Source organism: Salmo trutta, chromosome 35 (genome assembly GCF_901001165.1).
Source record: "Salmo trutta chromosome 35, fSalTru1.1, whole genome shotgun sequence".
Lineage (NCBI taxonomy): Eukaryota > Metazoa > Chordata > Actinopteri > Salmoniformes > Salmonidae > Salmo > Salmo trutta.
The window spans coordinates 39,751,144-39,765,265 of NC_042991.1; the positions used below are offsets into that span (position 1 = coordinate 39,751,144).

Consider the following 14,122-nt stretch of genomic DNA (forward strand, 5'->3'; position numbering starts at 1 on the left):
GGGAGAGATGAGGAGATGGGGCAGGGGAGAGGTGAGGAGAGGGGGCAGGGGAGAGATGAGGCGATAGGACTGCCTGTTATTGGACTGAAACAACCACACACAAAGGTTATAACTTTTAAGTTGTTCAACTGTAATCCGATAAAACAGCTGAGTCTATTCTGGATATTTGCCCATTATTCTATTCAAATCAGAATAAACGGCTCGTCAAATTAGTTGTTGATCATTGCTAGACAAATATCTTCAGGTCTTGCCATAGATTTTCAAGTAGATTTAAGTCAAAACTGTAAATCGGCCACTCAGGAACATCCACTGTCTTCTTGGTAAGCAACTCCAGCGAAGGGTGCTCTACCGGGCAGACGGCAGACAGTGTGTACGGTTTGCTGAAGTCAACGTTGTGAACAGAGTGCCCCGTGGTGGTGGTGGGGTTATGGTATAAACTACGGACAATGAACACAAATGCATTTTATCGGTGGCAATTTGAATGTATAGAGATACAGTGATGAGATCCTGAGGCCCATTGTCGTGCCATTCATCCACCGCCATCACCACATGTTTCAGCATGATAATGAGGCCCATGGTGCAAGGATCTGTACACAATTCCTGGAAGCTGAAAATGTCCCACTTCTTCCATGGCCTGCATACTCACCAGACATGTCACCCGTTGAGCATGTTTGGGATGCTCTGGATCGACGTGCACGACAGCGTGTTCCAGTTCCCGCCAATATCCAGCAACTTCGCACAGCCATTGAAGAGTAGTCGGACAACATTCCACAGGCCACAATCAACATCCTGATCAACTCTATGTGAAGGAGATGTGTCACGCTGCATGAGGAAAATGGTGGTCACACCAGATACTGACTGGTTTTTCTGATCCATGCCCCTACATTTTTTAGTTTTTTAAAGGTATGAGTGACCAACAGATGCATATCTGTATTCCCAGTCATGTGAACTCCATAGATTAGGACCTAATGAATTGATTTCAATTGACTGATTTCCTTATAAGAACTTTAACTCAGTAAAATCTTAGAAATTCTCGCACGTTGCGTTTATTTGTTTGTTTAGCTGGTTTAATGTGGCCCCATATAAGGTCTGTAGGGCAGCCTGTATCTGGCCCAGAGACCTCTGGTGGAAACTCAGCCATGGCCTCATATAAGGTCTGTAGAGCAGCCTGCATCCGGCCCAGAGACCTCTGGTGAGAACTCAGCCATGGCCCCATATAAGGTGTGTAGGGCAGCCTGCATCCGGCCCAGAGACCTCTGGTGAGAACTCAGCCATGGCCCCATATAAGGTGTGTAGGGCAGCCTGCATCCGGCCCAGAGACCTCTGGTGGGAACTCAGCCATGGCCCCATATAAGGTCTGTAGGGCAGCCTGCATCCGGCCCAGAGACCTCTGGTGGGAACTCAGCCATGGCCCCATATAAGGTGTGTAGGGCAGCCTGCATCCGGCCCAGAGACCTCTGGTGAGAACTCAGCCATGGCCCCATATAAGGTCTGTAGGGCAGTCTGCATCCGGCCCAGAGACCTCTGGTGGGAACTCAGCCATGGCCCCATATAAGGTCTGTAGGGCAGCCTGCATCCGGCCCAGAGACCTCTGGTGAGAACTCAGCCATGGCCCCATATGTCTGTAGAGCAGCCTGCATCCGGCCCAGAGACCTCTGGTGAGATCTCAGCCATGGCCCCATATGTCTGTAGAGCAGCCTGCATCTGGCCCAGAGACCTCTGGTGGGAACTCAGCCATGGCCCCATATAAGGTGTGCAGGGCAGTCTGTATCTGGCCCCCCTTCTGGGCCAGGGACCTAGGTGGGAACTCAGCCGTACCTTTGAACAGTATGTGGACCTGGGCTGAACCTTTTAATTTGACAATTATTTTTCACTATATGGTCCAGATACAAGCGCATTCGGAAAGTATTCAGACCCCTTAACTTTTTCCACATTTTGTTACATTACAGCCTTATTCTAAAATGGATTCAATATAAACATTTCCCTCAATCTACACACAATACCTCATAATCACAAAGTTAAAAACACAGAAATATATTATTTACATAGGTATTCAGACCCTTTGCTATGAGACTAGAAATTGAGCTCAGGTGCTTCCTGTTTCCATTGATCATCCTTGAGATGTTTCTACAACTTGATTGTAATCCACCTGTGGTAAATTCAATTGATTGGACATGATTTGGAAAGGCACACACACCTGTCTATATAAGGTCCCACAGTTGACAGTGCATGTCAGAGCAAAAAGCAAGTCATGAGATCAAAGGAATTGTCCGTAGAGCTCCGAAACAGGATTGTGTCGAGGCACAGATCTGGGGAAGGGTACCAACACATTTCTGCAGCATTGAAGGTCCCCAAGAACACAGTGGCCTCCATCATTAAATCAAAGAAGTTTGGAACCACAAAGACTCTTCCAAGATCTGGCCGCCCGGCCAAACTGAGCAGCATCATGCTGTGGGGATGTTTTTCAGCGACAGGGACTGGGAGGGAAAGGATCAAGGGAAAGTTGAAAGGAAAAAAGTACAGAGAGATCCTTGATGAAAACCTGCTCCAGAGCACTCAGGACCTCAGACTGGGGCGAAGGTTCACCTTCCAACAGGACAACGATCCTAAGCACACAGCCAAGACAACATAGGAGTGGCTTCTGGAAAAGTCTCTGAATGTCCTTGAGTGGCCCAGCCAGAGCCCGCATTTGAACCCGATCTCACAAAACTCTGGAGAGACCTGAAAATAGCTGTGCAGTGACGCTCCCCATCCAACCTGACAGAGCTTGAGAGGATCTGCAGAGAAGAATGGGAGAAACTCCCCAAATACAGGTGTGCCAAGCTTGTAGCGTCACACCCAAGAAGACTCTTGGCTGTAATCGCTGCCCAAGGTGCTTCAACAAAGTACTGAGTAAAGGGTCTGAATACTTATGTAAATGTGATAGCAGTTTTTTAAATGTTTTAATACATTTCTAAAAAATGTTTTTTGCTTTGCCAATATGGTGTATTGTGTGTAGATTAATGAGAGAAAAAGAATTTAATCCATTTTATAATAAGGCTGTAACGTTACAACATGTGGAAAAAGTCAACGGGTCTGAATACTTTCTGAATGCACTGTAACTTAGACAGTCAGTAGTGTAGCTGTAGTGACTAATGTCTTTATTGTAGCTGTAGTGACTAATTTCTTTACTGTAGCTGTAGTGACTAATGTCTTTACTGTAGTTGTAGTGACTATCTTCTTTATTGTAGTTGTACTGACTAATGTCTTTATTGTAGTTGTAGTGACTAATGTCTTTATTGTAGTGACTAATGTCTTTACTGTAGTTGTAGTGACTAATGTCTTTACTGTAGTTGTAGTGACTAATGTCTTTATTGTAGTTGTAGTGACTAATGTCTTTATTGTAGTGACTAATATCTTTACTGTAGTTGTAGTGACTAATGTCTTTATTGTAGTGACTAATATCTTTACTGTAGTTGTAGTGACTAATGTCTTTATTGTAGTGACTAATGTCTTTATTGTAGTTGTAGTGACTAATGTCTTTATTGTAGTTGTAGTGAGTTTCAAGTTTGGGGAGAGATCATTTTCACCATAAAATTTCACCTTAATAATAAAAGCATTACATGCATAATCGCAGTTGCGGACACTTTTGAAAAAAGGTTTATTTCACGCTAATTGATATAATTTTGGAAACATTATAGACTACTGCCATGTGCGCATTGCTGCACTTTTATCATGTTAAAAAATATATATTTCACCTTTATTTAACCAGGTAGGCTAGTTGAGAACAAGTCCTTTATTTAACCAGGTAGGCTAGTTGAGAACAAGTCCTTTATTTAACCAGGTAGGCCAGTTGAGAACAAGTCCTTTATTTAACCAGGTAGGCTAGTTGAGAACAAGTCCTTTATTTAACCAGGAAGGCTAGTTGAGAACAAGTCCTTTATTTAACCAGGTAGGCTAGTTGAGAACAAGTTCTCATTTACAACTGTGACCTGGTCAAGATAAAGCAATGCAGTTCGACACATACAACAACACAGAGTTACACATGGAATAAACAAAAAACATACAGTCAATAATACAGTAGAAAAAAAGAAAACAAAAAGTCTATATACAGTGAGTGCAAATTAGGTAAAATAAGGGAATTAAGGCAATAAATAGGCCATGGTGGCGAAGTAATTACAGTATGGCAATTAAACATGTGGCGAAAGAGCCTAATAGTTTATCAACATTTTAAGCTAAACGTTCTGATCTGTTGCATCAGGTCCATTGCTTTTAAAAGGTGTTTTGATGCTAGTGGTTGTATTAATTTGGGATCTACCGCATCCCACAGCTGTCCCAAAATATGTCATGAATAATTATTTCTTGCACAGAATAGGTCAACTTTTGTACTATGGGGGATAGTAGATTGATATAGGCTAGTGTTTTTACTGTCTGTTACACCTACTCATCTTGTTGGCTGACGAAAAGTAAATGTGGACAGTTCTTCCAACGTATTCCAAGGCCTTCCCTGTAGCTCAGTTGGTAGAGCATGGTGTTTGCAACGCCAGGGTTGTGGGTTCGATTCCCAAGGGGGGCCAGCACAGGGAAGAAAAAAAAAATGTATGAAATGTATGTATTCACTACTGTAAGTCGCTCTGGATAAGAGCGTCTGCTAAATGACTAAAATGTATATGTATTCAATATGCACTTCGGAATTGGATAAGGACGTTCGCAGTTGGGTCCCCGATGTGTCCGTCTTCACTTGTAGCCAATGAGAAGGAAACAATCACCTGACGGGAATGGGCTAATAAGAATTGAGATATCTGAGAGAACAATGTGAGTGAGAGGTGCTTCGGAGCACGGCAGCTGGGAGAAGGGAATTATAATTATTATATTCAGCCTAAGGGCACAACAACCACCGGCCGGAAAATACATGGATTATTTAAGGAGGCATTACAGCAAAAACAAAGGGGATGTCGCCCGGAAATTCGAGGTATTATCAAGTGTTTGTCAAATTGTGAATGAGAGACTGATGAAGTGTGTACAGCCTGCGCAAAAAAAAAAGCAGAGCTCATGCCTTTCAAGCAACTTTTTCCAAATCATCATTAGAGTCTCATCATTCAGCCTCACAATGTATTAAACATCAAAACATAAAGACCAACGTTTGTAGAACTAAAGTTACATTAATAATTAATAATAGGAATACCTATTTCTTTGTTAACCGCTTCACACACTCCCTCAAATCGTTTGGAGAAAATGACCTTTCTATTTTATTCAGCATTGTTCAATTGTATTCTTCATACTATAAAATAACATAAAATAATGCCATGGAATTCTAAGCAAATCTTGTCTGTTAAATTAACTAGTGTCGCCCACAGCCAGATCAGGACCTGCTAAATTAACTAGTGTAGCCCACAGCCACATCAGGACCTGCTAAATTAACTAGTGTAGCCCCACAGCCACATCAGGACCTGCTAAATTAACTAGTGTAGCCCACAGCCATATGGCACAGCCAGACCAGGACCTGCTAAATGAACTAGTGTAGTCCACAGCCACATCAGGACCTGCTAAATGAACTAGTGTAGTCCACAGCCACACCAGGACCTGCTAAATGAACTAGTGTCGCCCACAGCCACATCAGGACCTGCTAAATGAACTAGTGTCGCCCCACAGCCACATCAGGACCTGCTAAATGAACTAGTGTAGCCCACAGCCACATCAGGACCTGCTAAATGAACTAGTGTCGCCCCACAGCCACATCAGGACCTGCTAAATTAACTAGTGTAGCCCACAGCCACATCAGGACCTGCTAAATGAACTAGTGTAGCCCCACAGCCACATGGCACAGCCAGATCAGGACCTAACATCAGGACAACTCAGAGGATGCTATTCTGTTCTTCTGAAATAGACTACATTTTCGTCATATCATGTTTCTTTAGATCTGTCTAAAATAAATAATGGATTTATTGTGAATGTGTAGGCTTTATTACATGGATTTATTAGACTTTTTAAAATGTAGACGTTCCAAAGGTCTGAATCAGTGGCTTGTTGTCTGTGTGTGGAAGCCAGGAGATGATAAATGTGTTTATGTTAATTAACGGTCAATTACCGTGAGACCGACAGTTATTTGCTTGTCAATAACCGGCTGACAACATTTCATGACCACCACAGCCCTAGGCCCAATGCAGTCAAAAACACAATTTTTCCTGTGTTTAATATATACAGTATTTATATATCATGAGGTTGGAATAACACTGTGAAAAGAGCAGTTTGAAAAAGTTCCCTGAAAATTCTGACCGTTTTGGTAGGACGGAGTTTTGGGGTAAATTAGTTAATAGACCAATAAGAAAGAGTTCCAAACCTCTCTGCCAATAACAGCTAGTTTCCTGTTTCCCCTCCCCACTCACATGACTTCCAGACAGTTTTTGCTTGAGAAATTACTATTTGCTATGAAGAAAATCTTTTGTTTCTTTTTGACCATTTTAATTGAAAAACAATCACAGTAAGACACTTAATTGTTACCAAAGAAATGATTCGATATCGAGATAAAAACAGCTGGATTGGACCTTTTATTGGTTCATTGTTTACTTCATCTTGTTCGATAGCTTCTGCCCTGGATGGATGGATGGATAGATAGAGGGATGGATAGATAGATAGAGGGATGGATGTGAACACTCAGTCTGTGAATGACACTTCTGTCAATCTCTGAAGGAATTGCACTTTGTCTGTCTGTCTGTCAGTCTGCAGCTAGCCGTCTGTCATGCAGTCTCCGGGTCCAGTTCTTGACTTGATCAAGCTGGATCAGACCGCTCGTCATTCTTTGATCTACCGAGAAAATAACACAAAACCAAGACTAGGTTAAAACATTGAACTCTAAAGTTTATGGAAACTATATCCTTCACAACAGACAGATGAACAGCCTGTAACTCCAGCAGGTTTGGTGACCCCTGTTCTGTTTGCTCAGATAGAGCATTAGCGTGTATCCCAAATGGGGCCCTATTCCCTATATAGTACACTACTATAGACCAGAGCCCTATTCCCTATATAGTGCACTACTGTAGACCAGAGCCCTATTCCCTATATAGTGCACTACTATAGACCAGAGCCCTATTCCCTATATAGTACACTACTATAGACCAGAGCCCTATTCCCTATATAGTGCACTACTGTAGACCAGAGCCCTATTCCCTATATAGTGGTACTACTATAGACCAGAGCCCTATTCCCTATATAGTGCACTACTGTTGACCAGAGCCCTATTCCCTATATAGTGCACTACTTTAGACCAGAGCCCTATTCCCTATATAGTGCACTACTATAGACCAGAGCCCTATTCCCTATATAGTGCACTACTATAGTACAGAAAAATAATGTATGAAATGTATGCATTCACTACTGTAAGTCGCTCTGGATAAGAGCGTCTGCTAAATGACTAAAATGTAAAAATGTAATTAGACCAGAGCCCTATTCCCTACGTAGTGCACTACTATAGACCAGATCCCATAGGTCTCTGACACTATATAGGGAATAGGTTGCCGTTTGGAAACAAAAGCCTACAACGTAGATCTATTTTCCTCAGGTAGCAAGAGGAGAAGGCCGATGCCCGGTTACCTCGGTGACGACCCCGGCAGCGATGGTTGACCCTACGTATCTCAGCATGAAGCGTCCCAGTTCCTTGAAGTCCTTATAAAGCTCCAACGCCACGGGCCTCTGGGTTTGGATCTCCACCACCGCGTTCATACCCTTACCCAGACACCTACACAACATTAAACAAACATTTATACAACATTCAGATTCTTTCCCAACACTAAGGGGGGGGGGGGGGGGGTCACGGTTCACCAAACCCCTGATTCTGTACGTATTGCGGTTTTGGGGGGGGGGGATGAAAAGCCATTCACAAATGTCCCTGGCATTGTCTGTTGTGACAGGATTGTTATATTGGGTCAAGTTTCCACTCTGATGCTGCGTTCGTAACCATGTGGGAGGTGAGGAATTTACCAGTTGTGAAGTCGTAAATACCAGTCGGACGCGTTCATGTGATATGAACTCGTTGAGAAACGCAGACTGACTAAAATGTCAACCGTAAACTAAAAGTACGGCGATCGAAAACAAATTATAGAGTTCAAAAAAGAGGATTGTTTTTATTTATTTTTTAAATGTTTTTAACTGCTGTTATAGAGGCCATTTCCTTAGTAGGTGACAGAGGTCACCATGCAGAAGAAGTTGGAGCTCAAGGATGAAGGGAGCTCAAGGATGAAGGAAGCTCAAGGATGAAGGAAGCTCAAGGATGAAGGAAGCTCAAGGATGAAGGAAGCTCAAGGATGAAGGAAGCTCAAGGATGAAGGAAGCTCAACCTTGATATGGCTAGATTACAGTAGGTAAAGAGCCTTCAGAAAGTAGTCATACCCCGTGACTTATTCCACATTTTGTAGTGCTACAGCCTGAATTCAAAAATGTATTAAAAAATATATATATTCTCACCCATCTACACACAATACCCCATAATGACAAAGGGAAAACATGTTTTTAGAAATGTTTCCTAATTTATTGGAAATTAAAAACATAAATATCACATTTACATAAGTATTCAGACCCTTTACTCAGTACTTTGTTGAAGCACCTTTGGCAGCGATTACAGCCTCGAGTCTTCTTAGGTATGATGCTACAAGCTTGGCACACCTGTATTTGGGGAGTTTCTCTCATTCTTCTCTGCAGATCCTCTCAAGCTCTGTCAGGTTGGATGGGGAGCGTTGCTGCACAGCTATTTCCAGGTCTCTCCAGAGTTTTGTGAGATCGGGTTCAAGTCCGGGCTCTGGCTGGGTCACTCAAGGACATTCAGAGACTTGTCCTAAAGACACTCCTGCGTTGTCTTGGCTGTGTGCTTAGGGTCGTTGTCCTGTTGGAAGGTGAACCTCCGCCCCAGTCTGAGGTCCTTAGAGCTCTGGAGTAGGTTTTCATCAAGGATTTCTCAGTACTTTTCTCAGTTCAACTTTCCCTCGATCCTGACTAGTCTCCCAGTCCCTGCCGCTGAAAAACATCCCCACAGCATGATGCTGCCACCACCATGCTTCACCATAGGGATACGGTGTCCTCCAGACGTGACACTTGGCATTCTGGCCAAAGAGTTCAATCTTGGTTTCATCAGACCAGAGAATCTTGTTTGTCATGGTCTGAGAGTCCTTTAGATGCCTTTTGGCAAACTCCAAGTGGGCTGTCATGCGCCTTTTACTGAGGAGTGGCTTCCGTCAAGCCACTTTTCCTATAAAAGCCTGATTGGTGGAGTGCTGCAGAGATGGTTGTCCTTCTAGAAGGTTCTTCCATCTCCACAGAGGAACTCCGGAGCTCTGTCAGAGTGACCATCGGGTTCTTGGTCACCTCCCTGACCAAGACCCTTCTCCCCCGATTGCTCAGTTTGGCCGGGCGGCCAGCTCTAGGAAGTGTCTTGGTGGTTCCTAACTTCTTCCATTTAAGAATGATGGAGGCCACTGTGTTCTTGGGGACCTTCAATGCTGCAGACATTTCTTGGTAACCAGATCTGTGCCTCAACAAAATCCTGTCTCGGAGCTCTATGGACAATTCCTTCGACCTCATGGTTTGGTTTTTGCTCTGATATGCACTGTCAACTGTAGGACCTCATATAGACAGGTGTGTTCCTTTCCAAATCATGTCCAATCAATTGAATTTACCACAGGTGAACTCCAATCAAGTTGTAGAAACATCTCAAGGATGATCAATGGAAACAGGAAGCACCTGAGCTCAATTCTGAGTCTCATAACAAAAGGGTCTGAATACTTATGTAAATAAACTTCTGATTAAAACATTTTATAAATTTGCAAAAACCTGTTTTCGCTTAATCATTATGAGGTATTGTGTGTAGATTGATGAGGGAAAAAAAATCATTGAATCCATTTTAGAATAAGGCTGTTGTGCAACAAAATGTGGAAATAGGGAAAGGGTCTAAATACTTTCTGAATGTACTGATCGGGTACTCCCTGTTTACTGAAACGGGTTCGCAACGTGGCTCGAGAAATTTGGCGCTGAAACCTAAACTATTCTCAACCACCGAGAATGGGAGCATACCTATAATCAAGACAGTAAAAGATTTAAATATAGCCTATCTATCTATCGCTCTTGTACCTTCTTTGGCCCGGTCAGAATCAGCTGCCAAGGGCAGACGTTGTGTTGTTTCTTTGTGTTTCCGTCTTGCCCCGATATACTGGAGTGATGAAGAGTTGGCAGCTGCGTAGGCTATTCTCGTTGAGCGTGGCGACGACATACTGTTAACGTATTATCCACCACTCTTGTCCATCTCTACTGTGAACCCAAAACGTTCCCAAACTAGAGATTTTAACGATGGATCCTCCGATTCTGGTTTATCGACCCCAACAATGTACAGAAATATTTCCTGCCTGTACCTCACAAAAAGGACAGTTTGAAATGTGCCAATTAAGATTAGAATTTTGATAAGGTGTACGTAGGCTCTCGTTGCTTTAACCTGTTTGGGCTAGGGGGCAGTATTGAGAATTTTGGAAAAAATATGTGCCCATATTTAACTGCCTCCTACACCGACTCAGAAGCTAGAATATGCATATTATTGTTCAGGTTTGGATAGAAAACACCCTAAAGTTTCTAAAACTGTTTGAATGGTGTCTGTGAGTATAACAGAACTCCTATGGCAGGCAAACACCTGACAAGGTTTCATGCAGGAAGTGGCCTGTCTGACAAGGAGTCGTGCGTCTTGCATCTGTTTATTGAAAAGTAAGGATCTTAGCTGTAACGTGACAATTCCTACGGAATTCCCAGGGCTCCAATAGGCTCTCAGAACCCGCGAAATACCTGAAGGTTGACGAGGCGGCCTCTGGCTGAAACAGATTATCGCCTTTGGTAAGTGGCCGATCAGAGGACCATTGAATGAGGCGCGTGCACGATTCGCCCCCGTGGAGAAATTTCATTCGGCTGTTTAGCGCATTGCAGATTCCCGGTCGGAATATTATCGCTTTTCTACGAGATAAATGGCATAAAAATTGGTTTTAAACAGCGGTTGACATGCTTCGAAGTACGGTAATGGAATATTTAGACATTTTTTGTCACGCCATGCGCGAGACCGTGATGTAGCATTCTGATAGTGTCTAGAACTCACGAACAAAACGTCGCTGTTTGGATATAACGATGGAATATTTGGGACCAAACCTACATTTGTTATTGAAGTAGAAGTCCTGGCAGTGTATTCTGACGAAGAACAAGAAAGGTAATAAAATTTTTCTTATAGGAAATGTGATTATGGTGAAGGCTGAAGTGGGTGGGTGTCTAAATAGCTAGCCCTGTGATGCCGGGCTATGTACTTCGAATATTGGAAAATGTGCTTCATCCGAAAAGCTATTTTAAAATCGGACATATCGAGTGCATAGAGGAGTAATGTATCTATAATTCTTAAAATAATTGTTATGCTTTTTGTGAACGTTTATCGTGAGTAATTTAGCAAACTGTTAGTAAATTCCCCGGAAGTTTGCGGGGGGTATGCTTTTTCTGAACGTCACATGCTAATGTAAAAAGCTGGTTTTTGATATAAATATGAACTTGATTGAACAGACATGCATGTATTGTATAACATAATGTCCTAGGTGTGTCATCTGATGAAAGGTTAGTGCTGCATTTAGCTGTGGTTTGGGTTTATGTGACATGATATGCTAGCTTGAAAAATGGGTGTCTGATTATTTCTGGCTGGGCACTCTCCTGACATAATCTAATGTTTTGCTTTCGTTGTAAAGCCTTTTTGAAATCGGACAGTGTGGTTAGATTAACGAGATTCTTGTCTTTAAATAGCTGTAAAATAGTCATATGTTTGAGAAATTGAAGTAATAGTATTTCAAACGATTCAAAAATCGCGCCACTGGATTGAAGTGGCTGTTACGTAGGTGGGACGAATTCGTCCCACATGCGCCAGAGAGGTTAACAGAAGAGTCTGAAAGGTTTTCATTCGGGTTCACAGTGAGGACAGAACCGAGGTCCCTGTGCCGAACAATTCGGAAAGGAATACATGTTCCCGTTACAAACCCAACCAAAACACAATGTTAATGTAATGTTAACTGAATACTGCATTGACATTAAAGGTAGAATCAGACGTAGCGATATCGGGCCGATTCCCTCAACAACAAAACCGTGTGATGAGCGAGGCTAAACTTCTCTTCTGTTATGGTCCCTCGGCAGCATGAAGCAGCTTCATTATCTATGAAGACTTCAACCTTGATACTCACTTTGGTTTCTTCTTGAGCACCTCCCCGCTGCTCTTGTGCAGAACACTGACAAGCTTCCTAATGGTGGCAGGTTCACTGATCGTCTGGTAGTGCAACACAACCTACACACAGAACACACACTTAGAACCACACACTTTGAACCACACAGACAATATTCTTAAGCGCTACTTAGAACCACCCACTTAGAACCACACAGACAATATTCTTAGAGCTACTTAGAACCACACACTTAGAACCACACAGACAATATTCACTGAGCTACTTAGAACCACACAGACAATATTCTTAGAGCTACTTAGAACCACACACTTAGAATCACACAGACAATATTCTTGCGGCTACAAACAGACTTAGAACCACACACTTAGAACCACACAGACAATATTCTTAAGAGCTACTTAGAACCACACACTTAGAACCACACAGACAATATTCATTGAGCTACTTAGAACCACACACTTAGAACCACACACTTAGAACCACACAGACAATATTCTTAAGAGCTACTTAGAACCACACACTTAGAACCACACAGACAATATTCATTGAGCTACTTAGAACCACACACTTAGAACCACACACTTAGAACCACACAGACAATATTCTTACCTGCTACAAACAGACTTAGAACCACACAGACAATATTCTTATAGCTACTTAGAACCGCCCACGGAACACAGATTGTCTGTGTGTGTACTCACGGGGAAGCCCTGTGTGATGGGGACCTCTATGTTGAAGAGCAGGACTCTGGCCCTGAAGCGGGAACACGCTCTGATTGGCTCCTTAATATCACAGAACACACAGCCCACACTGGAGGAGAGATTATAGACACTGAGTGGACAAAACATTAGGAACACCTGCTTTTTCCCATGACATAGACTGACCAGGTGAATCCAGGTGAAAGTGTTGTTCCCTTATTGATGTCACTTGTTAAATCCACTTCAATCAGTTTAGATGAAGGGGAGGAGACAGGTTAAAGAAGGATTTTTATGTCTTGAGACAATTGAGACATGGATTGTGTATGTGTCATTCAGAGGGTGAATGGGCAAGACAAAAGATTGAAGTGTCTTTAAACAGGGTATGGTAGTAGGTGCCAGGCGCACCGGTTTGTGTCAAGAACTGCAACGATGCTGGGTTTTTCACGCTCAACAGTTTCCCCTGTGTATCAAGAATGATCCACCACCCAAAGGACATCCAGCCAACTGGACACAACTGTCAAGTTGGAGTCAACATGGACCAGCGTCCCTGTGGAACGCTTTCAACACCTTGTAGAGTCCATACAGCCACACAGACCAAACATTACAGGGATAGAAACACACAGTAAAGAATTACACATCCACTTGATTTGATGATGATCAGTGGGGCAGGGTTAGGGGTTAGGGGGTAGGGGTTAGAGGTTAGGGGTTAGAGGGTAGGGATTAGAGGGTAGGGGTTAGGGGTTAAGGTTAGGGTTTAGGTTCTATACTTCATCTAGATGCTGCCCATGCCAGTGGGTTTGGGTTAGAGGTCACGTGTTAAGGATAGAGGTCACGTGTTCAGGATAGCGTTTATGTTATATACTAACTTAATCTTGATGATGTCCATGCCAGTGACGGTCAGACTGACATGATCTCCTGCTGCTGCCCAGTCCAGAGGCTCATCGTGGAGAGTGATGCCTACACAGAGACAACACAGAGACAGACACATAGGGAGAGAGACAGACAGAGAGAGAGAGGGAGGGAGAGAGGGAGAGAGACAGAGGGAGGGAGGGGGAGAGAGAGAGAGAGAGAGAGAGGGAGGGGTGGGAGAGAGAGGGAGAGAGAGACAGAGAGAAGGAGAGAGGAAGAGACAGAGAGAAGGAGAGAGGGAGAGAGAGAGAGACAGAGAGAGAGAGAGAGAGAGAGAGAGAGAGAGAAAGAGAGAGAGAGAGG

General features: G+C 43.2%; 1 pseudogene; it reads right to left on the minus strand.

Annotated features, from left to right (window-relative positions):
- Positions 1-6,428: 6,428 nt before the first annotated feature.
- LOC115175208 (HBS1-like protein) overlaps positions 6,429-14,122 on the minus strand; it is a 35,546-nt pseudogene continuing 27,852 nt past the window's right edge.